At 37.9% G+C, this 26,263-nt stretch overlaps 1 long non-coding RNA gene across 2 annotated transcripts; it reads right to left on the minus strand.

Annotated features, from left to right (window-relative positions):
• Positions 1–1,706: 1,706 nt before the first annotated feature.
• Positions 1,707–6,453, minus strand: LOC141290181 (uncharacterized). 2 transcript variants are annotated; one of them, XR_012340065.1, is made up of 5 exons: positions 5,163–6,453; positions 4,013–4,297; positions 3,780–3,930; positions 3,511–3,700; positions 1,707–2,599 (listed from the first exon to the last, which is right to left on the minus strand). It is a non-coding gene; the product is annotated as an uncharacterized lncRNA (long non-coding RNA). The 2 variants fall into 2 exon arrangements; XR_012340064.1 differs by having other exon boundaries at positions 4,013–6,453.
• Between the last annotated feature and the right edge of the window lie 19,810 nt (positions 6,454–26,263).

A 26,263-nucleotide genomic window follows, 5' to 3' on the forward strand; every position in this document is an offset into this window, starting at 1 on the left:
AAAGTATAGCAAAAACAGTAAAATTTTGAAATATTTTTACTGTTTAAAAAATGGTTTTCTATTTGAATATATAAAAAATGTAATTTGTTCCTGTGATCAAAGCAACATTTTCAGCATCATTACTCCAGTTTTTAGTGTCACGTAATACTTCAAAAATCATTCTACTATGTTGATTTTTTTAAACGATTATCAATATTTAAAACAGCTGAGTACATATTTTCAGGATTCTTTGATGAATAGAGAGATCCAAAGATCAGCATTTCTCAGTATATTTAGAATTTAGTATAGAATTTATTAAAAATTATAGAAATTAATACTTTTATTTAGCAAGGATGCTTTAAATTGATCAAAAGTGATAATAAGGACATTTATAATGCTACAAAAGATTTCTATTTTACATAAATGCTGTTCTTTTGAACTTTCTATTAAAAGCATTAAAAATCTTACTGTTCAAAAACTTTTGACTGGTAGTGTAGTTATAGCTGTTATTATTGTTCTTGGTGTGAACAAGCCTTGTTTTAATACTGTGAGTTCTATGCCTGTTTGGCTATTTTCCCCTCTCACACTGACACCACCTTGAAGTTGTCAGCAGAAATGGAAAGTCGTTTCAGAGGTGGAGCAAGATATTAAATTTCGATTCAACATGACAAAGACAAACACTCTTTCACAATAAGTCCAGAAGTGTCCATTAAAGTTGGTGTTAGTGCTCCTTGCCTTTCAAAAAAAGTTCCCCTAGACTAAAGTCAATTCTGATTGTTTCCAAGAAAATATCTGAGTTACTTTTTCAAATAAGTAACACAAGTTACTCTGTTTTCCAGTTTTTCACCTCACCTCACCTACCCATGTGTTGAGAGAAATTAGGAGTGAGGTGCAGAGGCACTTCGCTTAGCTTGAGGCTTATTAGTTTTACTTTTGGTGTAAAAGGACCTTTACAGTTGGCAAAAATATAACTTTTAAAAACACATTTAAAAAAGAAAAAAAGAGAAAAATTGGGAGGTTGTATCAAAGCATAGCTCAGTAGCTTAGTACATATAAGATGCATACAGTGCCTTGCAAAAGTATTCATACCCCTTCATTTTTTTCACATTTTGTTTTGTTGCAGCATTATGTTAAACTGCTTTAAATTACTTTTTTTCCACACCAATCTACATCTCATACACCATAATGACAAAGCACAAAACAGGTTTGTAACAACTTTGCAAATTTATTAGAAATAAAAACCTGAAAAGATCCCGTTGCATAAGTATTCATACCCTTTTCTGGGACACTCGAAATTTAGCTCAGGAGCATTCATATTGCTTCTAGATGTTACTACACTTCGAGTGGAGTTAAACTGTGGCAAATTCATTTGAATTGAGGCATACACCTCTCAGAAAATGCGGAAAATGCAAGAAAAACCAAGTCCTGAGGTCAAGATAACTGCCTGTAGAGCTCAGTGACAGACTTGCATTAAGGCAATGATCTAGGGAAGAGTTCAGAAAAAAATCTGCTGCATTGAAGGTTCACAGTAGCATGTAGCCTCCATTATCCATAATGGAAGACGATTGGAACAACTAGGACTCTAGAAAATGTCTGCCAGCCCCCACCCACATAGCAAAATTGGTTTGGCCCAGTGATGGGCCACACAATCCACTTTTACTTGGCCCAAATACAGCAGTGAATTACGGTACATGACTGGACCAGGTCTGGATTCCAGACAAGGGCCACACATGGGCCATAACTGGCCCAAGTCTCAGCCAAGTAAATTAACTATAACTGGCCCTGAATTGGGCCAGATCAAAATGTAACATTTGAACCAAAACACAGCCTTAAGTAAACCATATCAACACCAGTGTTTAACCAGAATGCCCAAAACTGAGCCACACCTAAGCCTGATCTACAGGTGAACTAAACCTGGCAGCCAAAATATGGGCCATAAAAAGGCCATGAGAGATCAATATCTCTGCCACCTGTGTGACCATAGCTGGCTCTATTCCGGTCCTATATGCTGGACCAGATGGGTTCCACATGTCAGCCATAACCTCCTAGATAAATAATCACAACAAAGACAGTATTCTTAACAAATGTTTAATCATGTTAACATCAAAGCATTGACACCTGACATTTTAAAGTTGTTCAAATGAAGTAAGTAGAAGTTCTGTGCCATGTTTTAGTTCATGAAGTTATATTTTAAATGTAACACTTGATCATCCATGTTTCTGATCATGAAGTTTCATGCTTTGTCTAAAGCTTGACTGTCCATGTTTCTGATTAGGAACAAAATTTACTTGACATACACTTGAACATCCATGTTTCTACTCATCGAGTTTCACTTCACATAACACTTGAGCGTCCAGGTTTATGGTCAGGAAGTAGCACTCTTCAAATGACTCTGAAACATTAATGATTCTGTTAATGAACAAGTTGCACTCTGAACAGAGCCTTGGAACATCCATTCCTAAAGTCTGTTAACTAGTCGTACTCTCCTCACACACTCTATTCTTCATCCTCTCTTTTCGGCCACCATCTCTGTCTGGGGCGAGATATAGCCATCTTTTAATGATGGCATGAATTAATTTTTCTTTGGCCTCAGATGTCAGACAGTTGCACCTCACAGCCGCTGAAAAACACAAGCACACATGGTGTATAATTAGCTTTTGCATCAGGTAACAGGTAACATGGCTATTGGATAAAATACAATATTACCACAAAAACTGAACCAATGACCTTTAGACAAACATTCTGTATTGTCTTTTACCATCTACCCATCTTCCAGTTAATTATCGTTTCTTACTTCCCCCAGCCCTTCATCGTTTAGATTGTCTGAAATAGCCCAAATTCTGACTGTCTACTATGGGTAAAAGATAATTTTACACATCTCAGGAACACACTACCACTTAGCTTAAAATGACTGTGTGAAATATGTATAGATTAATTCTACTTGGGATTTTGTTTATTTTTACTTCTTTTAAATTCAGTGTATGTTTTTGTTATGCAACCTTGAGCTTGTGTTGAGGTACTATATACATAAAACATTCTCTCTCTCCTTCATTTTCTAAATCTCTTATAGAGTGCATTCATGCTTTAAGCATTTAAATAAAGAGAGATATAAAAAATTGTGATGACAATCTCCACAACAAAAAACATTTTTGAAAACTGGACAAAAAGACAAAAGGTACAAGACTGTGTACTTAAAGGCTTTAGAAATAACTGCAGTCCCATGAAGCACTATATAATCAAATTAAAAACAGCAGTGATAGTGTACTTTTTCCACAAAGAATTGAGGAAAAAAGTGGAATATACATAAAAGTGGAAAAGACGCAACACTTATTTGTACATTACTTGTCACATCCTGATGTCACATGTCTTTACAGAATTTTTATGTGTGTGTGTGTGTGTGTGTGTGTGTGTGAGCATGCACAGATTGCAAAAATCACTGGCAATGTGAATTAATCAAAATCAGATGATCCTGAGGCTAATCCCATGACACACTATCAGTGCATTCTGAAAAGGGCTAGACAATATACTCACAACTTTGGTAACTGGATGTTTGCTGGATGTCCCAGGTGTAGTGTGGCTCATGGAGCCTTGAAGGTTCAGAGTGCCCTGGATATCCCTACGTTTGTGGGGTGGTCTTCTGACCTCGACGTTGGCATGCCTTAAAAGGGCCTCAGTGCTTGATTTACAGCTCTCAGAGAGAACATGATGCCAGGCATACCTCCTGCAACATACAAAATATCTTAGTCCTTTAACAGCTGTAATAAAATGCACTGTAATTAAAAAAAGCTGACACTTCTTACTTGTTTTTGACTTGGTTCCTTAAATGCCTTCCATCTCATCATTAGGGATGTCAGGAACACTGTGGAAGAGCTTAGGGTCTAATTTGGCTTTCCAGGGTCTAATTTGTTGTGCTGTCTAGGAATATTTGGAGCATCAGGTATGGAATACATTCTGCTTAAAAGTACAAAATCTCTTGGTCATTTATCTGCTGTGATAAAATACATTATTATTTTAAAAAGCAGAAGCTTTTTACCCTTCTCTTAAATTTTGGTTAATGCAGGCGTTCTTCTGTCTCATTATTATCAGCATCATCATCATCTTCTCCGGGGAAAAGAATGTTCTTAGGTCTAACACATTTACCAATTCCAAGATATACTTTTATTTGTAAATGTGGTGCGAAACATTAATATAAACAAACAATCTAACCAAACCCCTACTTTCTTTTTCTTTGAAATTGGTGAGTTCCTTCCATCGGTCTGATCAATGTCTGTGTGATCAACAGCTAGAGGTAGTTTACGTCTAGCTTTCTTGTAGTCATCTGGAAAAGTAGCATAACAAAAAGAAGAAATTTAAAAAGTAAAACAGTGATTTTAAATATTACTATTAATTCTGGCCCTATGGGGCTATGAAGCAGACAAAATATCTATAACTATTCTTTTTAGAACATTTCATATATGCTGGATAAAATGTTAGTCATGTTGTAATTTAAAATGTGCACATTATTGATTATGTTTAAACATACAACAAATCAAATTACTTTTTGTTTGCATATTTTAAACATAAAACTTGAAATGATTTGGGTGTCATTCCAGGCACTTTTGAACATCAATGACAACTGGTTATTGTAATCATTTTGGTCACTATAAAGGTGATACCAATTTTTGCACAACAATTAATCTCTTGTAACATTTGGAGTGTATTGACAATGATTATTGATGCCCATTTATAAATAGTTTAGTTTAATTTAAATAAATTACATTCAAGGTGAAGTAGAATAAAGAAACATGTATACCCCTTTCCAAGCATTTACTCAATTTCAACATGACATACACCACTAATGAAATTCCAAAACATTGGTACAACAAAAATGCATAATTTTATCTGTAATTTAATATATAACGTTACATTGGCTCCAACAACAAATACCATTACAATTAATTATAACCCTAATCATCTGTCAAAGACGATTAAATTTAAGTGACATAAGAAAAATACTGACTTTTTCAGGAGTAAAATTAGTGTCATAGTTTATTGTATTTACAACACGTAGATTAAAACTGCGTTCACGTGCTGCTAAAACAAGGGCACTCGCGTGTAACGTCAATTAATTAATAAATCCGAAGCAAAATGTAAGAAGAATATAGTAAACTTGCAACGATACATATGCATATGTTCGCACTTACCGCTTTGGTTTCAGAAGTCTGTGCAAGACTGCAGCGTCCGCCTGCTTTTTTGAAAAGACATATGGTTCCGGGAGTATTTGTATTCACTTTTCCTTATTTAAGATTTGTTAATTAAAGCGTTATAAGTCATAAATCATAACAACCAGCTACAACGTGAATCACAACATTTAAAACATTCGATCTGAAATAAAATAAAAATAAAAATTGTCAAAAAGACAAAAATACGAGACTGTGTGTTACAGCCAAGTAGGTAAATAAAACTACAATCCCATTAAGCACTGCAAATGACAATTAACGCCTTTTGAAAAAAAAATTGCTCTGATGGGCTCTGATAAGGTTTCTTTTCTGGGTAAAAGTTTTTCCAGTAAACAAACAAACGTAAAAACAATACATTTAATTTTAAATGTTTAAAAACCATAAAGCCATTAGTATTGTTGCTGTTGCACATTTCATAGTTACTTTGACTGTGATTAAATAATGTTGTGTGGTGTTGAAAATAAATAGTTTCATAATTTCATTTTAATCCACCAGGGTTAGCTATAATTTTGAATGCAGGATTTAATCACATTATAGAAATGTTAATAAATTATGAAAAGTAAAGTCTACTGGTGTACATTCATGGCATAAAAAAAACAACTTATGAACTGAAATCAAACAATTACAGTTGATTTTCATAATTTAAATAATTAAATCTCCATTGTTGCCTGGATTAACTTCAAGGCATTAGACCCAGAATGCAAACATGAAGATGGAAACTTCTTTGTGTATTAAAACATTGGGATTTTATATAAAAAATATTTGAAATGTGGGTGAAATATGGCCAATCTTATGTGGGCCACATATCTATATTTGACATCTGGGCCAAATACTACATTTGACATCTGGCCCAGGTCTTGTGTGCCGCCTTAAAACCGGTACCATCTCTGCCAAACTCGGGCCATGTTTGGCCCACATGCTGTATGCCAGTGCCGGATAAATGCCAGCTGTGCCAGATGCATGCCAAATCTGGGCCAAAATTGTTTGCTGACTGGGCATCCAAGCTGACAGAGCTTGAGAGGTGAAAAGGTGAGGCAAAGAATGGCAGATAATTGCCAAATGCAGATGTGCAAAGCTTGTCACATCATACCCAAAAAGACTTGAGGCTGTAAAGGTGCTTCAACTATGTACTGAGTTAAGGGTATGAATACTTATGCAATGTACTTATTTCAGTGTTTTATTTTTAATAAATTTGTAAAATTTGCAAATCTGGTTTTTGCTTTGTCATTATTATGGTGTATGGAGTGTAAATTGATGTGGGGGAAAACTAATTTAAAGCAGTTTAACATAATGCTGCAACAAAACAAAATGTGAAAAAAATGAAGGGGTATGAATACTTTTGCAAGGCACTGTAAATGTAGTTTCCTTTGTCTGAGTGCAAGGTTTTATTTTTTCAATTTTGCACCCTGTTTTGTCCCACTTCTCAAGAATGACTGAGTTACTAGTTATTTCTCAAAAATATTACTTCTACAAATAGTAACTGAGTTAGTAACTGAGTTACATCATTATAAAAGTAACCACTTACCAGAGAAAGTAACTATTGTGAATACTTGCCTCACAGACATGAGAAATATATGTATAGAAAGCTTGAAATGTCTAAGTCATGTCGAAAATAAATATTCTCTGATAAAGTAATCCATATGATACCAACTTGACACGCGGACAAGCAGGTAAACGCCCACCTTTGTAAACAAACGTGAACATTTATCAAGTTTCTGGAAGATGTGCTCAGAGGGAAAAAGCCAGAATTTACCTCAGATAAACGCAATGCGGAAATTATATTAACGGCACATTTTATTGTCAGTAAAAGTAATGCAGTTGTACGGGAGAAACAGTAATTCGTTTGATTACTCGCTACTGGAAAATGCCTTTAGTAACGCCATTTATTTATAATGCCATTATTCCCATCACTGCTGGTTAGCGTTATCCTCCTTGGTGTGAACGAAACTTCCCCAAACCGTTGAGACCTTTATAGTCAGAGAGCAGTAGCACATCTCATTTTTGCAGAGAAGTTGTCAAAAGCTATATCATGAATGACTGACAGACAGAAAGCGCCTCAAAGTCTTCTGACTGGCTAAACAAAGATCCCATCCACACATTTTTGTAGAGACTAAGGCTGTCTGAGTGATATTTCCAGACACCTAATTCGCTGAGATCAGTCAAGCAATGACATTTTCTTCCTGATATTTCAAATAAATCACTTAGAACTGCTTCAAGAAAGTCGTATTCCAAGCATAAACGTCAGCATAGGTATTACTTAAAGTGACTCGGCGCTCTTCACTTATATGCAGATTTACACTGTGAGTGATTGGCCAACTCCTATGGGAGGCACACGCTGTGCTGACTGACAAGACGGATCACTGGAAGAGGACACTTCGCCAGGCCATCCACCCTGCGTGATTGCTGACTAAAGCCAGGTGAAGAAAGGCTGAAATAACTTCCCGGATAAAGAGTCGCTTCGGCTAACATGGCCATTACAGCGGCGCTTTAACAGCGAAGAAAGCCTAGCTGATGGACAGGCTAATTAACTTGTTCCTCACCTATTTGGTTTGAGGTTTGCAACCTTTGCAGGGAGGTGCGGCGAGCGTTCAAATTGTTGGAGTCTTGACAGATTGAACTGCGTTATGGTTGCCGCGCTGCAGCCGGCAGGTAAATGCACTTCCTCGAGTGACACGCGAGGTCAGGACAATGAGCCCTGAGAGGATGAGAAACAGACAGTTCTGCGATGAGTCCTACACCTTTGTACCTTCTCGCCCGCCCACTCTGATTTCGCTGACATGGACTGTAATGCCTCATCCTGATGTGCTTTCTCGTTTTCGATTTCTTGTTCTGTTACATCACATTCAGATTGACTGATACCTCCAGGGTTGCGTCTGTTCGGACAGCTGCCCAACAGGCCTCCTCGACACTCCTTATATCACTAGACGTGCTTTGTGGAAGCCCTACAGGAGGATGCAACCCATGCTGCTTTTGTTTTCCTGTTGTTCTGTGTGAGCTCTCACTCTCAGTATGATGTTTGGAGGCTTGACACCAGCGATAAACCACTCTCTATCACACCAGCGCTGAACCTGCCTGCCGCAGGGAGGAGGAGCAACTTAACGCATCAATGGTGTTATGAAATCCGGAGGGTCAACTACCGGAGCCCATTCTTAGCCTTTCCCAGCGGTAATTTGTATCGCGAGCTCAGCTCGAACGCTCTATTGAGACGCTAATATGAATCATATCAATGCTCTAATCCCATCCCTCATCGCCTTGCGTCTCTATTTCCTCTTCCACTATCTCTCGTTTCCCGATTCCATTCGCCATTTCCTTCCTCTCCTCGTCTTTCTCCAGACCTGGCGTCTGGGATTTGCAGATAGTGGCTGCAAAAAATTGTCTATTTCAATGTGGCATATTGATTTTTTTTTAAGACGGACAGTGTGAGCACATGAAAGCAGTGCTCTGTCTGTGTGTTTGATCAAGCTTTTCTGTCAGAGACAAGGAAAGTCTTTACGCAAGCCTGTGGATTTTGGCTTCGGTGTAAAGGGGAAGAATTATTTTCTGGTTTTGTACTAGAAAAGCACCCAAATATGTTATAAATAGGAGGAAAGTAAGCACTCTATAATATTAAATTCAAAAATCAATGGCAAGGAACAGCTTTAGTGGCAGAATTGATTGGAGTCTATCAACTGTATTCAGTGCTTGGATGGAGTTTAAAGCGATGGAGCCGTTTCTGGTGCACAGGTCAGTAAAAGCCATTTCAGCTCAATTTTGGCCGTCCTCTGAGAGTGGAGAAGAGGATGTTGTTAGGAAACCGTCCATCAGCGCTGAACCTTTACTCTAGCAGCGCTCCAGTAACTGCCAGAGTGAGAGCACTTTGTCACATCAGGAGTTGATCAAACACAAAGTTCCTCTCTAGTCTACAACAGCACACTTTCAATTAAACCACAACAATAAAACTACATTTTTATGTTTTCTGGAGACTTTTTGATTTGTTGTTGCACATGCAAAATTCACTGCCTTGATGCTATGTTTTGATTGCTTGTTTCTGTTGTGCAATGACATTACCGTGTTACTATGCAGTTGCTAACATACAATGAATGTTTTTGCGTATCGCTATTTGTTTGCTAGTATGTTCTGTTTGGTTGCCAAGGCATTTCCATGTTGTAATGCAGTTGTTAAGGTGTTCTGCGTGGTTGCTAGTATGTTTTGGGAGGTTGTTAATACATCACTATAGCTGTGTCTCATTTAGAAGGATGCGCCCTCCGGAGGTCGCATTCGAAGCCTGCATACGTCATCGAGGCTGTCTCATTTCAGAAAAGCAAGTAGGACACTTCAAATGCGACCTTCGAATGCGACCTTCTTTCACAGGAATTCGAAGGATGCATGAGATGTATCCTTTGCTACTACAGATAACCCACAATTCTTTGCGTCGACGTAAACAACTGTCGTTAATTTGAAAAATGCCGGCACCGACAGTGTACATCATTTAAATCGGTAAAAATGGATAAGGTTGTTCTTAATATCCTCCTATTTTTTCTCTAACAGATATGCTGCAGCTCTTGAAACATTGAATAAAATAAAACAAGTAAAAGCATTTTTTTTTCAAATTACTTTACAAATTTAAAACTAATTTTTCTTCATTTAAGTAGTGTGAGAGTGCAACGATGCTCTAAATTTGTTTGCAAAGTAACGTGATAAATCCTGTTTCATTTTCCAACTGTCCTTTTTTTTTCTTTCCTCCCGTCTTACGAAGGCCATCTCGTTTTTGTTCTAAGTTAAGGACACTTCATCCTACAAAGGATGCAACCTCCGGAGGATTCGACCTCCGGAGGGCGCAGCCTTCCAAATGAGACACAGCTTATGTTTTGTGCATTGCTATTAGGTTGCTATGTCATTCTGAGTGGTTGCTAGGGTGTTCTGGTTGGTTTTCAAAGCACTGCCCTGTTGCTATACAGTTGTTAAGGTGTTCTGCATGGTTGCTAGGGTGTTGCTAGTGTGTTCTGGGTTTTGTCAGGACATTATTATGTTACAGTGCAGGTCCTAACATACAATGAATGTTTTTGTGCTTTTATGTGTGGTTGCTAGGGTGTCCTGGGTGGTTGTTAGTGTGTTCTGGTTGGTTTCCCAGGCATTGCTCTGTTGCTATGCAGTTGTTAAGGTGTTCTGGATGGTTGCTGGGGTGTTTCTAGTGTATTCTGGGTTTTGTCAAGACATTATTATGTTACTGTGCAGTTGCTAACATACAATGAATGTTTTAGTGCATTGCTGTGTGGCTGCTAGGGTGTCCTGTGTGATAGCTAGTGTTGTCTAATTGGTTGCCACGGCATTGCCCTGTTGCTGTTAAGTTGTTCTGTCTAATTGCTAGTATGTTTTGGGAGGTTGTTAACGGGCGGAGTGGCAATCGGGACGACCGGGACTTTTCCCGGTCGGCCGGCCGAAGGATTTACACAGCGGATCACAAATTGAGCGGGCGCGAGGCGAACGCGACCGACCATGAGCTTATTAGAATCATTGACGTTACTAAATTCTCCGCGAATAGCGGCCAAATACTCCCACATATAGCAGCCACGAATATCGGCCAAATACTCCCACATACTACGGTTTTCCAGTGGTTGAATGGCTTGTTGTATTAGATAGATAGGTAGTTAGCAGTGATGCGCGGGTTGATCCAAAATGAGCGGGTGCCTGCGGTCACCCGCGGTTACCCACGGTTACGAGTCATCCAAAAATATTTTTAATGATATTCGGGTCGCGGTCGGTCGGGTCGTTTGAAATAAAGATGCCAATTAAACCTTTGTAATTTATATAGTACTAGACACAATTTTCTATGAAATACATAGGCCTACACTTTATTGGCTGAATAATATTTACCTTTTGAATGTTGAGCGTTATTAACTGTTGAATAAATGCTGACGCGGGACAAAATGCCCGATTTACCAACACGTTGAACTGAGCAATACCATTGTACCATTTTAATAGGCTACTTCTAAACGCATATAGCTCAGTAATGTCAGCTTTATGTATTTTCTGAGAGGGGGTGGGATTTTTGTTGGTAAAGTCGGGGGAGGGAGAGACGCACACTTCGATTAGACTGGATAAACACATGCAGCATCTTAATTGTTAAGAAAATGGCATTCCTAATAAATGTCTCGAATATTTTGATTATGTCCAATACTTCTCTTTCTTTTTGGAATTATTAGACACATTTCACTATGTCTTTTCAAATGCCTAGGTCTTTTTAATTTCCTTAATTATACAATTTTTGCACTATTTGTAAACGTTTATTCAAGCAATAATATATAAATTATCTCATGAATATGCTTGTTTAAAACCAGGGATTAAAAATTAATTCCAAGTTAAAACTGTATTTTTTCTTTACATTTCCAGAGAGCGAAACGAACAAAATTAAACATTACTTAATAAATTCAAGGCACTATAATTTCCTTATTCATTTGATACAACTATTATAGCTATACAATTAATATATATAAAATAATATTATTTTGTCATATTCGTGAGTCCTGAATTTATATATGAAAACTTCGTTTTGAAGTGCATTCGTTATGTTTGTATAAGGAAATTCGTTAACCTAGCCTATTAAGTTGAATTCTTGATAATTTTTAGAAGAAGTTAAAAGTTAAGAAAAAATTTATTAGCTTGTAGTCTATATATTTAGGGCTATAGGCTAATATTTTTCTTAACTTTTATTACAATTATGATTATGTAGATCGAAATAAAATAATTCTTGATCATATTTAACAAAGGAGAATCACCAACATAATTTAGAGTACTTCGAAAACGAAACCACTTAAATCTGTATAAAGGAAAGACAAAATAAATCACAACAAGAACAATCTGTAATCTGTGTTTTCTTGTAATCAAGAACATTTCTTTTGATAAAATTACCTAATTAATGCCGAATGATGTTTGATAGTGAACGCATCTCCACCGCATAGCAGCATATAATCGCTGGTGTCAGTCGCAAATATTAAACATGCGGGTCAGGAAGCGGGTCAGGTACAATATTTTCTTTTTTTTGCGGTACGAGTTGCGGGCAGGTTAGTTGAAAACGTCGGTCGGTTCGGGTTGTTTATAAATTGACGCGCGCATCACTGGTAGATAGACAGAAAGATAGATAGATAGATAGATAGATAGATAGATAGATAGATAGATAGATAGATAGATAGATAGATAGATAGATAGATAGATAGATAGATAGATAGATAGATAGATAGATAGATAGATAGATACTTTATTGATCCCCAAAGGGAAATTCATCCAACTATCTATAGTTCCTTTCCCCAAATGTATACAAATGTTATATTTTAGCTTCTGTTTAATGGTATTAATGGAAAACCCCTAAAAGCTTTAAACCTACACTTTATTGTCAATAATGTGCATTTGTCTAGTGCCATCTAGTGGTCAGGGTTCATATAACCGGTAAGTCCTTCCAAAATGCGTAGACACAAAGAAACAAAAAGAAACATAACATAATCTGGGTCTTCATCCAGGAAAAGTTGTTAAGACTTTACTATGTTTTGTGCATTGCTATGCGATTGTCATGCGTATCTCACGTGATGGAGATTTACTACTAATCACAGAACCGGCTTTACTGATGAGATACGCATGACAATCGCGTGGGAAATATCGTGCAGCCCTACTATGCAGTCTCTATGGCGTTCTGAGTGGTTGCTAGGGTATTCTGGTTGGTTGCTAAGGCATTTCCCTGTTGCTATGCAGTCGTTAAGGTGTTGTGCATGGTTGCTAAGGTGCTGCTAGTTGTTCTGAGTTTTGTTTAGACATTATTATTGTTACTACCCTGTTGAAAAAAACAGCATATGCTGGTTAGGTAGGTTTTTGGTGCTGGTATGCTGGTTTTAGCTGGTTTATGTTGGTCCATTGCTGGTCCTTTGCTGGTTTATGCTGGCCATTTGCTGGTTTATGCTGGTCCTTGACCAGCAACATGACCAGAATAAACCAGCAAAGGACCAGCACAAACCAGCTAAAACCAGCATCCCAGCACCAAAACCTACCAGCAGGGTATATGCAGTTGCTAACATACAATTAATGTTTTTTTGTGCATTGCTGTGTGTTTACTAGTATATTCTGTTTCGTTCCCAAGGCATTTGCTGTTGTTATGCAGTTGTTAATGTATTCTGTGTGGTTGATAGGGTGTTACTAGTTGTTTTTGGTTTTGTCAAGACATTATTATGTTACTATGCAGTTGCTAACATACAATTAATGTTTTTGTGCATTGCTGTGTGGTTGCTAGTGTGTTCTGGATAGATAGATAGATAGATAGATAGATAGATAGATAGATAGATAGATAGATAGATAGATAGATAGATAGATAGATAGATAGATAGATAGATAGATAGATAGATAGATAGATACTTTATTGATCGCCAAAGGGAAATTCATCCAACTATCTATAGTTCCTTTCCCCAAATGTATTCCTTTCCCCCAATACTATGCAGTTGCTAACATACAATTAATGTTTTTGTGCATTGCTGTGTGGTTGCTAGTGTGTTCTGGTTGGTTGCCAAGACATTGCCTTGTTGCGATGCAGTTCTTAAGGTGTTCTGCGTGGTTGCTAGAGTGTTGCTAGTATGTTTTAGGAGGTCAGTAAGACATTACTATGTTTTGCGCATTGCTATGCAGTTGCTATGGCATTTAGAGTGGTTGCTAGTGTGTTCCGTTTGATTGCAAAGGCCTTAACTGTTGCTGTGCAGCTGTTAAGGTGTTTTGTGTGGTTGATAGGGTGTTACTAGCTGTTCTGGGTTTTGTCAAGACATTATTATGTTGCTTTGGAGTTGCTAACATACAATAAATGTTTTTGTGCATTGCTGTGTGGTTTCTAGGGTGTCCTGGGTGGTTGTGCACTAGTATAGCATTCTGATTGGTTGCTAGGGTGTTATGGTTGGTTGCCCTCTTGCTGTGAAGTTGTTAAGGTGTTCTGTATGGTTGTTAGGCTGTTGCTTGTGTGTTCTGGGTTTTGTGAAGACTTTGTTATGTTGCTATGCAGTTGTTAACATATTATAATTTTTTGTGCACTGCTAAAGTATGTGGTTACCGGGGTGTTCTAGATGGTTGTTATGGTGTTGCTAGTATGTTTTAGGAGGTGTTAAGACATTACTATGTTGTGTGGATTGCTATTGCAGTGTTTTGTGCATTGTTGTGTGGTTGTTAGGGTGTTCTGAGTAGTTGCTCGGGTGCTATGGTTGGTTGCCAAGGCTTTGCCTTGTTACTATGCAGTTGTTAGGGTGTTCTGGGTGGTTGCTAGTTCTGGTTCTGTTCTGTTCTGGTTTTGTCAGGACATTGTTATGCTGCTATGCAGTTTCTAACTGTATTATGAATATGTTTGTGGTTGCTAGGGTATTATTAGTGTGTTCTGGTTAATTGCCAAGGCATTGTCATGTTGCTATGAAGGTGTTCTGGGTGTTGTGTTTTGGGAAGTTGTCTAGTTGCTAGTATGTTTTTGGAGGTTGTTAAGACTTTACTATGTTTTGTGCATTGCTATGCAGTAGGGCTGCATGATAAATCGCATGCGATTGTCATGCGTATCTCATGTGATGGAGATTTATTACTAATCACAGAACCGGCTTTACTGATGAGATACGCATGACAATCGCATGGGAAGTTGTCAAGACATTGTGCATTGCTATGCGGATACTATGGCGTTCTGAGTGGTTGCTAGGGTGCTCTGGTTGGTCTCTAAGACATTGCCCTGTTCCTGTGCAGTTGTTAAGGTGTTCTACATGGTTGCTGGGGTGTTGCTAATGTATACTGGGTTTTGTCAAGAATATATTATGAACCTTTTGCATGGTTTTTAGGGTGTTGCTAGTGTGTTCTGTTTGGTAGTTGCTATAGTGTTTTGTGTGTTTGTTGCTAGGTATTTTGGGTGTTTGCTAGGGTGTTGCTAGTGTGTTCTGTTTGGTAGTTGCTATAGTGATTTGTGTGTTTGTTGCTAGGTATTTTGGGTGTTTGCTAGGGTGTTGCTAGTGTGTTCTGTTTTTTTTTTTTTCAAGACATTATTACTATGCAGTTGTTAATTATGAATTATTATGAATGTTTTTTGGTTGCTAGGGTGTTATTGGTGTGTTCCGGTTGGTTGTCAAGGCACTGCTGTGTTGTTATAAAGTTACTAGGTGTTTTGGGTGGTTGCTAGGGTGTCCCTAGTGTATTCTGGGTTTTGTCAAGACATTTTTATGTTACCAAGTTGCTAATTATGAATTATTATGAATGTTATGTGGTTACTAGGGTTTTATTAATGTGTTCTGGTTGGTTGCCAAGGCACTGCCATGTTGCTAGGTGTTTTGGGTGGTTGCTAGGGTGTTCCTGGTGTATTTTGTGTACATTATTATGTTACTATGCAGTTGCTAATTATACATTATTATGAAAGTTATGTGGTTGTTAGGGTTATTAGTGTGTTCTGGTTGGTTGCGAAGGCACTGCCAGGTTGTTATAAAGTTGCTAGGTGTTTTGAATGGTTGCTAGGGTGTTCCTAGTGTGCTCTAGGTTTTGTCAAGGCATTATTATGTTACTATGCAGTTGCTAATCATGAACTATTATGAGAGTTTTGTGGTTGCTGGGGTGTTATTGGTGTGTTCCAGTTGGTTGCCAAGGCGCTGATGTGTGGTTATGAAGTTGTTAGGGTGTTGTTTGTGTGTTCTGGGTTTTGTCAAGACATTATCTTCTATGCAGTCGCTAAGATATGAATGTTTTTGTGCACTGCTATGCAGTCACTAAGACATTATAATGCTGTTATGCAGTTGCTATGTGTATTATAAATGTTTTAGTGGTTGCTAGGGTATTGCTAGTGTGTTCTGGGAGGTTGTTCAGATATTTTAGCATGTTTTTACATCATCTGCAAAAGCATTTAATCATAGACTAATGTTAGTTTTATGCTTAAATCAACGGAAAAAATCCTATATTAATGTCACTGTTTTATCATTTTCGGCACCTTAGGTTAACCCATCTTACTATAATACTGTTAAAATGTTTTTACTGGAGAACCAGACAAAAATACTTATTAAGAAAATTGTTTGTTGTGGTGTAGGAGTTTGTTTAAATCCCTAACACTATGTATTAACAACAGTAATAGTGATGCTTTCCTTAGAAAACATGGCTAATGACACATTACCGGGGCTTTGCCGCTTGTTTAGTGTCTTTCATTAGTATGCCTAGCCCGTGAGACACGTACTGTGGTGATGTGCTCTCTTATCAGGCCCTTACACAGGGACTCTAACGTTTGTTCAGCATTATTCCTTTAAAATGGTTGATAATAGGCTTTGCTGTGTGTTTTGTAAAACTATGGTATGATTAATGGCCAGCTGTTGCATTGGACGTTGACTCTGTGGCCAGGGTTTCTCTAACATTATGCTAACATTATGGTTTTGAAGCTTTAGATGTGGGCGCGTTTTGCAAAGATAATGGTGTTTGTGTCCTAAGCCAGATTTGCACAAGAGAGAAGGAGAGAGAGTGAGAGCAAGCGAGCGAGCTGGCAATCGAGAGTAAACCCAAGACCAGATGGAGATAAGGAGCAGCAGGAGAGAAAGAGAGAGAGAGACCCAGGAATAACAAGGCTCAGATTTAGCCTACATTCGAGTAAAGGATGGTATAACCTGAAATCACCTATAGTACACTGAGGTGACCAGACAATTGTACAGTATACCAGCAAATGGCTTATAATAAATGCAAAATATTGTCTTAATAAAGATACAAAAATGCTGAAAGTTTGTGTGAGGGTTTAGCTTAGTGTTTCGGGTTTTTGAAAGAAACTGTTATGCTCACCAAGGCTTTATTTGATTAAAAATAAAGTAAAAATAGTTACTGAGTAATATTAAAATAACTTTTCTGTTTTATTATTTTATTTTTTTTAATTTTTTTTTATTTCTGTGATAGCAAAGCTGAATTTTCAGCATCATTATGCCAGTCTTTGTGAATACTGTGAAAAAACTCTTTAGTTTGTTTGGCCTCTTTTGAACAAAGTTCAAAAGAACAGCATTATATTGAAATAGAAATCTTTCCTGTAATTTCTGACCAATTTAATGCATCCTTGCTGAATGAAAGTAATAATTTATTTAAAAATCTTACTCAGTCTTACTCAATATTAAAGCAACAGTCAATGGTAAGTCAAAGAAAAAGGAGTGTGTGCACAAAAGAGGGAATAACTGACAGGTTTGGTCAAGCTTAGACAAAAGGGACACCTGAAACACTGCTGACTTAAGTATATTTCTGTGGCCTTTCACCCAAGTATTGACCAACCGTGAAGTTAGAGGATATAGATTGTGGCAACGACCTCATATTTTAGGTACTTTGTAGTGTGAAGGAACTTGCTATTTAATTGTTCCAATAGTTAGCTCGAAACCACTGTGGGTGTGATAGAACAGCTGAAGGTAAGAAAAGGAGGAAGTGAGGGAGGAAGTGACTAAGCTAATAAATCCAGCACTGAACAAATCAGCCGCTGAGCTAATAGGAAGATTTATTAGCCCGGTTTAAGTGTTCAACACATCACTGCAAATAGCTTTGCAACTGTTGTCAGTGTTCAGAACCAACAGAACCAACATGCTTTCATTGAATTATTTTGATTCAAAAACAGATTCAAAGCAATTCTATTAACAGTGAAATGCCATAATTCTGATTCTATGAGTCTATGAGGCAATAACAGTATTATTTATATGGTATAAGATATATAAATGTTTTAGTTTTGTAGCATTTATGTTGTTGCAATTTCCCAGAGCACCTATTTCAGTTATATCTGTCAGAATGGGGGCATTTCATGCATTATATTCCCCCAAAAAGCCCAGAGGTGCTTCTGTCAAACTGCTGCCTGGGTTTTGCTTTAAATGTCTGAAGGGAATCCACTTAAAAATCTTTCCAAATTCTTATTATGATTGGCTGGAGGCCTAATTTGACGCAGCATGCATTACCCCCAGTTTGATGTTTACACTAAGTGTGTACTTTTCCCCTTATCGCAGGTTTTGTTTGTTGGCTCATGTTTGTGCGTACACGTAAATGTGTACATCGGGCCACCACAAAGTCTCCACATGCCACCGCTCTCTCCACGCATTTTAGCGGCTCCCGTTAGTCATTTCAATCGCACACAATAGCCCTGATGGCATAGCCGTGGTGTTTAAAGCCGACTGGAGCTGCCGCATTCATGCCTTTGTGTGCATCGGCAGCGATATGAATGCGTTGCTGCCTGCCCAAAGCCTTTCTGGCCCTCATGGGATGGAGTTGAGGTACAATACATTCCAGGTGGCCTTTTAAAGCCCAGTGGTGGAGGAGATGAAGTCTTCCTCACATCTGGCCTCGGGACTCTTAACTCAGGCAGCAGGGGCTCCGGCGGATTGTGGAGTTGCTTCAAAAGGCCTCCTCGAAGGACTTGCCACCTGCTGGAGAGGGAAGTGAAGAGGACTGTTGCTTTCATTCGGACTCACTCGTCTGGATGAAGGACTCGGGGAGTGAAGAGAAGGGTCAGGAATGAGGCTCTTCATGCATGACCAGCATCTGTGTCGATGCCATGTAACCTAAAACTCTCAAAGACGAGTCAAGGAGACCCAGGAGCCCTTGTTAATATGATACTTTTGTTTTTCCATCGACTCTTTGAATTAAACCAAGGGTGTCAAGTCATGCTCATCTAGGCCATGTTCCTGCAGAGTTGAGCTCGAACTTGCCTTAAAGAGTTAGTCCACCCAAAAATCAAAGTTAGCCCATTATTTGATCACCTTCCAGGCATCCTAGGCAAATATAACTTCCTTCTTTCAGATGAATCCAATTAGAGTTGTATTAAAAATCATTTTGACTCTATCAAGCTTTATTATGGCAATGGGTAGGGGTTTCTCTTCATCAGTCCAAAACAAGTCCAATAAAGTCCATGCATTCATAACAAAAAGTGTCTCACACAACTCAGAGGATGAATAAAGGTCACCTGTAGTGAATCAGTGTGTAAGAAAAATATCCATATTTAAAATGTGATAATCACTTTAATCTAGCTTGCACAAACTTTCTACAAGAAAGCTGTTCCTAATGGCTGACGTAGAATTTATATGCGTATGCGCCGATGAGTCTCGCACAAACTAATGTTTGTTTGCAGGAGCAAAGGAAGCAAAGTTTCCTTACTTTAGCAAAGGAAAACCAGTCTCCTCTTGACATATATCGAAATCCTCCAACATTTTTCTTTACAAATCCTCATTTTGTACTTTAAATTTGTGACCGTTGATTTGTTTTGGTCTCCCCGCTGTGCGTCTGCATTTGTCACTTCTGAGCAGCGCATGTGCAACCCTTGACGCCCTACGTCATCCGCCAGGAACAACTTCTGTGTGTGACAGTTTGCGCTAGATTAAAGTGATTATCACGTTTTAAATATGTATATTTTTCTTACAAAAAATGCATTGATTCATTACAGGAGACATTTATTCATCCCTCTGAGTCATGTGAGACACTTTTTATTATGAATGCATGCTCTTCATTGGATTTGTTTTGTACTGATGAAGAAAAACACCTGTCCATTGCTATAGCTTAGGAGAGCCAGAACAATTTTAATATAACTCCAATTGGATTTGTAGAAGAAGGAAGTCATATATACCTAGGATGCCAGGAGGATGAGTAAATAATGGTCTAATTTTAATTTTTGGGTGAACTAACCCTTTAACACACATGTATAGAAGTGTCTAGTAATACTGATTCCCTAGACCAAGGGTCCCCAAACTTTTTCCTGAGAGGGCCACATAATTTTCTTTTCTTTATTGGGGGGGCTGGGTCAGTTTATAAAAGAAAATTCCATGGGCCAGACTGACTACTAGTGTTATTATTATTATTATTTCATTATGATTTTACTTGTATTTATTATACATTTTAATGCTAGAATAGTTTATTATTTTTATGCACCACACAGACAAATTATAATTTCTTTTCAAAATATGTACAGGTGCATCTCAATAAATTAGAATGTCATGGAAAAGTTCATTTATTTCAGTAATTCAACTCAAATTGTGAAACTTGTGTATTAAATAAATGGGTCCCACTTTATATTAAGTGTCCCTAATACCTGTGAAGTTACATGGTAACTAGATGTGTACGTAGCATGTAACTACAGTGTATGTACACATTGGTACATTGTATCTACAGCTCTAATACTGGTGTAATTACGCACATGTAACAACTCACTGAATAGCATTTGTAAGTACAAATGTGTAACAGGACATTGGTAACAACACTTTTTTCACTTCTGGAAGTACACATGTGTAACAAGAATTATGTAACTACATTTTGTAACAACAATATGTACTCACAGAAGTTTTTACACTTCCACACAGTCTTCAATACTGCAGTTACCAGTTTGGAATGCCCGGAAACATTATTGAAATCGTGATGATAATATGTAGGCTACATACAATTTTTGTATTCATGTATTTGTGAACACTGAATTAGAATTAAAGTATCAATTTGTAATACCAGTGTACTTACATGGTAACTCCTCAGGAACTGTCTACTTAATATAAAGTGTAAAATGGTCAAAACTTACTGAGTAATATATCAAATGTAAATCTCTGTGCAACACTTTAATATCAGTGTACTTACATGATAACTCCTCAGGAACTGTCTACTTAATATAAAGTGTAAAATGGTCACAACTTAGAGTAATATATCAAATGTAAACCTCTGTGCAACACTTTAATTTCAGTGTACTTACAAGATAATTCCTCAGGAACTGTCTACTTAATATAAAGTGTAAAATGGTCACAACTTACTGAGTAATATCTCAAAAGTAAACCTCTGTGCAACACTTTAATTTCAGTGTACTTACATGGTAACTCCTCAGGAACTGTCTACTTAATATAAAGTGTAAAATGGTCCAGCCTGGTCTCATTGTTTATACGTTGGTATTTATACGTATTTTTAGATGCACAATTTAGATGTATTTCAACGTTTAAAACGTACAAATAGCTACGTAGGATTTGCTAAAAACGTAAAATATTTACGTATCTTTAATTTCATTAAATATTCGTATCAATGCCTTTTTATCATTTTATTAATACGCGATTTATATTTTTAGCCCCCTTAGGGGCCGTTCACATGTAGCGTCTTTTGCGCGCTCAAATTCGTTATTTTAAATGTAGACGCGTGGCTTGCGCGCGCATAATGGAAGCGACGCGGTTGCGACGCGCACGCGGTGCGACGCGCTCGTTTTTTCCAGGCGCGTCCGCGCCGCATCGTACGGTGCCCGCCAGGGGACACCTTCGGTTCACTTATGTTTGTCGTGGCCACGACATAATATCACGTTCCCACGAGTTAATATGACGTTCCCACGAATTAATATCTCGTGGCCACAACATAATATCATGTTCCCACGAGTTTATATGTCGTGGCCACGACAAACATAAGTGAACCGAAGGTGTCCCCTGGCGGGCACCGTAGCATCGAGATAAAAACATCTCAACTTTTCAGAATGCAGCAAGCGCTCCGCAGCTTGGAGCTAGAGCGCAGCTGATGGTTGCTTAGAAACGGCAGACGCTTCCGGAGCGCAAGCGCCCGAGCGCTTTGTTGACAAGGAAGAAAGCGGCGCGCCTAGCGTTTTCCACGCGTTTTTAGGCGCGACATGTGAGCGGCCCCTTAACCTACCCCCAAACCTAAAGCTACCCATTTTATAGCAAATATAAAAGGATATAAATCGTAACTGACAAAAATATATGCAGGGAAATTACCATTTTTACTAACAATATAGCATAAAAATATTTTTATAGTCACTAATCACACTCCTACCTCTAAACCTAACGTTAACCATATCTCTCTCAGTACAGTAATAATAAAAAAAAAACATGACAGACAGAAAATTGCAATTACAATCATTTATTTAATGCAAAAATATCAACAGCCATACCAAAAAGTAATCCAAATGGCGATGCTTTTGCAGCCGCAGTCCTCTCTGGCAGAATACAGTAGGTTTGTTTGAGGTGCAGAGCGGAATTAAAGTTATTATTCGCTGAAATATTATCTAGATTATTTTCCTGATCCTCTCCGTAAATGCGGCCAAAGAGTATGCGCCCGCGCAACATTCAAACACGTCTCACCAGAAACACGGCATGTCGTAAACTGTGACGAATGCTGGCGAAAGCCAATGAGAGCTCGATTTTCCTGCCGTAAAAACTGCCGTTTCCTGACGCGGTTGTATTTGAATTCGTAAAATAAAGATTTGAATTTGGGCATGTTCCTCGCAATGGTATGGATTCTGAAGATCTTATAGCGCACAAATAAAATTGTTTCATTTTATAATTATGATGCGTGTTCGGTGTATTTTATGGTTTTATTGTTAGTCGCAGGGATGTCAGAAAACGCCTGCTGTGTCCCACCGCTACAAACGAAGTTAATATTACATAAATGGTTAAACGATTGTAGAAATGTTATTTGTTTTAAAGGTTTAAAGTGTAGTCTTGTTAAACATTATGCTTACATATGCTTGGAAACAGGTTGGCAACAGAAATCACACAGAACAGGATGGAAAGTTATAATTTCATATTAAGTAAACTATTTAATAATGCATTTGAAAACACAGTTTATATATTACTCTGTAGGTTGTGAGCATTTTACACTTTATATTAAGTAGACAGTTCCTGAGGAGTTATCATGTAAGTACACTGACATTAAAGTGTTGCACAGAGGTTTACATTTGATATATTACTCTAAGTTGTGACCATTTTACACTTTATATTAAGTAGACAGTTCCTGAGGAGTTATCATGTAAGTACACTGATATTAAAGTGTTGCACAGAGGTTTACATTTGATATATTACTCTGTAGGTTGTGACCATTTTACACTTTATATTAAGTAGACAGTTCCTGAGGAGTTACCATGTAAGTACACTGGTATTACAAATTGATACTTTAATTCTAATTCAGTGTTCACAAATACATGAATAAAAAAATTGTATGTAGCCTACATAGGAATCATTACGATTTCAATAATGTTTCCGGGCATTCCAAACTGGTAACTGCAGTATTGAAGACTGTGTGGAAGTGTAAAAACTTCTGTGAGTACATATTGTTGTTACAAAATGTAGTTACATAATTCTTGTTACACATGTGTACTTCCAGAAGTGAAAAAAGTGTTGTTACCAAGGTCCTGTTACACATTTGTACTTACACATGCTATTCAGTGAGTTGTTACATGTGTGTAATTACACCAGTATTAGAGCTGTAGATACAATGTACCAATGTGTACATACACTGTAGTTACATGCTACGTACACATCTAGTTACCATGTAACTTCACAGGTATTGGGGACACTTAATATAAAGTGGGACCAATAAATGTAATGCACACCGAGTGAAGTAGTTTAAGTCTTTGGTTCTTTTAATTGTGATGATTTGGCTTACATTTAACAAAAGCCCACCAATTCACTATCTCAACAAATTAGAATATGGTGACATGCCAATCAGACTATCAACTCAAAACACCTGCGAAGGTTTCCTGAGCCGTCAAAATTGCACACAAGGAGCGTAAGCTACAAACATTCATTGCCAAAGAAGCTGGCTGTTCACAGAGTGCTGTATCCAAGCATGTTAACAGAAAGTTGAGTGGAAGGAAAAAGCGCTTCCACAGACTTTTCAACTGGGAATGGGGCCACTGGTTTCTCAGCTGAAAAACTTTGGATAACTGGGAGATGAGTGAAGTGTTGCTATTGCACCTATCCCACAAGCAGTGCTAGTTTCACCTCAAATGCTATTGAGTCATTTTGTCATTGCACTGAATTTTCTAGTTGGCTCGTGCATCACCTGTTCGATCGCAATGACACATTATGTTGAATGTATCATTCTGTTGGTGAATTTAACAAATAATTAGGCTGCCTTAATGTTAATAACTAAGGGAAATTTTAGTTTAAAAGCCAACATTTATTATCAAATACCGACATGATATAAGTAAAACATATATTTAAAATTACATTTTCAAAATATGTCTCTGGCATTGTTCAGAGGGCCGGTCCAAATGTGGGGGCGGGCCGTATTCAGCCCGCGGGCCTTAGTTTGGGGACCCCTGACCTAGACTCTTGAAAATAAAGTTTCCAAAAGGATTTTTTTTTTTTTTTTTTTGCAGTGATGCAATTAAAGTACCATTTTTAGTTTGGCAAAGATTTTTTCAGTTCTTAAAGAAACCATTTTTGCTAAGCCTAAAGAACTTTTTAATGATCTAAAGAACCTTTCTCTACTATATAGAACCTTTTGTGGAATGGAAAGGTAGACATACAAAATGTGCAGGGCAGGGAAGGCTCCAGGACAGGTTTGAAATCCTGCTACCTGATCTCATGACGAAAACGTACCTTTGGCAACAAGTACATATCACTGCTGTTTCCAACAGAAATTAACACTAGAAGTGGTAAAACAGAGAGCACTTGTAATCGTTTTTGTACACAGTTATGATTACGGCTCCATGTGTTTCGCTTTTCCGACGGAAGAAGCTTGCTTGGTAGCTCAGCTAGCATGGAATTGGACTTAGGATACGGAAACCTTGGGTATGAATCCTGTAAAAAATGTGTTATGATAAAAGAGCTTAAAGATGAGAGATTGAAAAACAAGCTAAAGTGTGACTGCATTTTTATGTCACATTTGCTTTTGTTCATACTTGTCTGGAATTCACTGCTCCGGGTGTGTGTTCACGGTGTGTGTGTGTTCACTACTGTGTGTGTGCACTTGGATGGGTTAAATGCAGAGCACAAATTCCTTGTATGGGTCACCATACTTGGCCTCATTCACCCCCTTTCCTTTCCCTTTCCTTTCCTTTACTATTGTGTAGGTTTAGGTTTAGCACAGATGGTACGGCATTTTAACAGAGCCTTAGAGTTATAGCATCACTCAACGGACATTCAAGTCAGAACTGCGGTAGTCTCGTGTAGCCAGTCGTGTAGACTGACGGCTGAAGGTCTGGAATTCATGGCAGCTTTCATTGGCCAAGGCCCGCCCATAAGACCGTTTGATCGACATGTCAAACAACCAATCACAGTTCGCTTCATTCAGTGTCAAGTTTCGGTGCGTGGAAATGCCCCCACAACAACAGACTGGCGTGCAACAAGTCAGTCATTGAAATAACCAGCATTGAAAGTTAAATAAGAGGAGGGAGAACAAGCAGTAAGTCAGTAATTCGTTCGGGAACGCCGCAAATGTGTATAACAACAATGGCGTCTGCATAAGCACCTTTTAGCAAAACGCAGAGTAAATCAGTCTGCGCTTTGTTTCCCGGCGGACCGAAAATAAACGCGACACCCGCGTCTCCCGGAAATCCAATCAAATTCAACTAATCAGATCACGACTTCAACATTCCTGAAGCGTTTCCAGTTAAGTGTACCATATTGTATGCATCAGACGTGTCTGAGGCTGAGACTAGAACTGCATTGACGCATACAAAACCAGCTTCACATAAAACACACCATTTTTTGTTCATCTGTTCCAGGGAAACTAACACTCTTTTAGCACCACTCAGTCAACATTTCACATCGTTATGTCACAAAACATACATGGTGGTACATATTCCGCATTTGTAAAAAAGGTACATTTTCATCATAAGATCAGATTCCATTTATGCTACACACATTCATACTAAATAGAACACACTTTTTTAATGGTCGCAAAGTAATTGCTTATTCAAAAGTAGTACCTACTCAGAAACTGTATCCCAGTTCAAGGGCTGCATCCTTCAAAAGGCATTGACTTCAAAGGTCACATCTTTAAAAGCTGTGAAGGTAGAAAAAAATTAGATATATGGGTAAGTTGAAACCCAATATTATGTTTACAATTGTAATGTAATAAAGCATTTTAAAGCTTACAAAAACAAAAACCTGTCACACATGTGCACAATAAATCTTGGGGTAGTCTGGGCTGCAAAGGATCCATTCATTGTATCCTTAATTGGGAAACAAACTGTGTATTTCAAGGCATTAGATGGGGCCTTTAAACTGGGAAAGCCTTCGTTGCATCACTATGACGCATTAGGTCTTCCAGTACAACCTTTAAAGGGATAGTTTACCCCAAAATGAAAATTCTGTCATTAATTACTTACCCTTCTTTCCAAACCCATAACACTTTCGTTC

This window comes from Garra rufa, chromosome 17 (genome assembly GCF_049309525.1).
Source record: "Garra rufa chromosome 17, GarRuf1.0, whole genome shotgun sequence".
Classification (NCBI taxonomy): domain Eukaryota; kingdom Metazoa; phylum Chordata; class Actinopteri; order Cypriniformes; family Cyprinidae; genus Garra; species Garra rufa.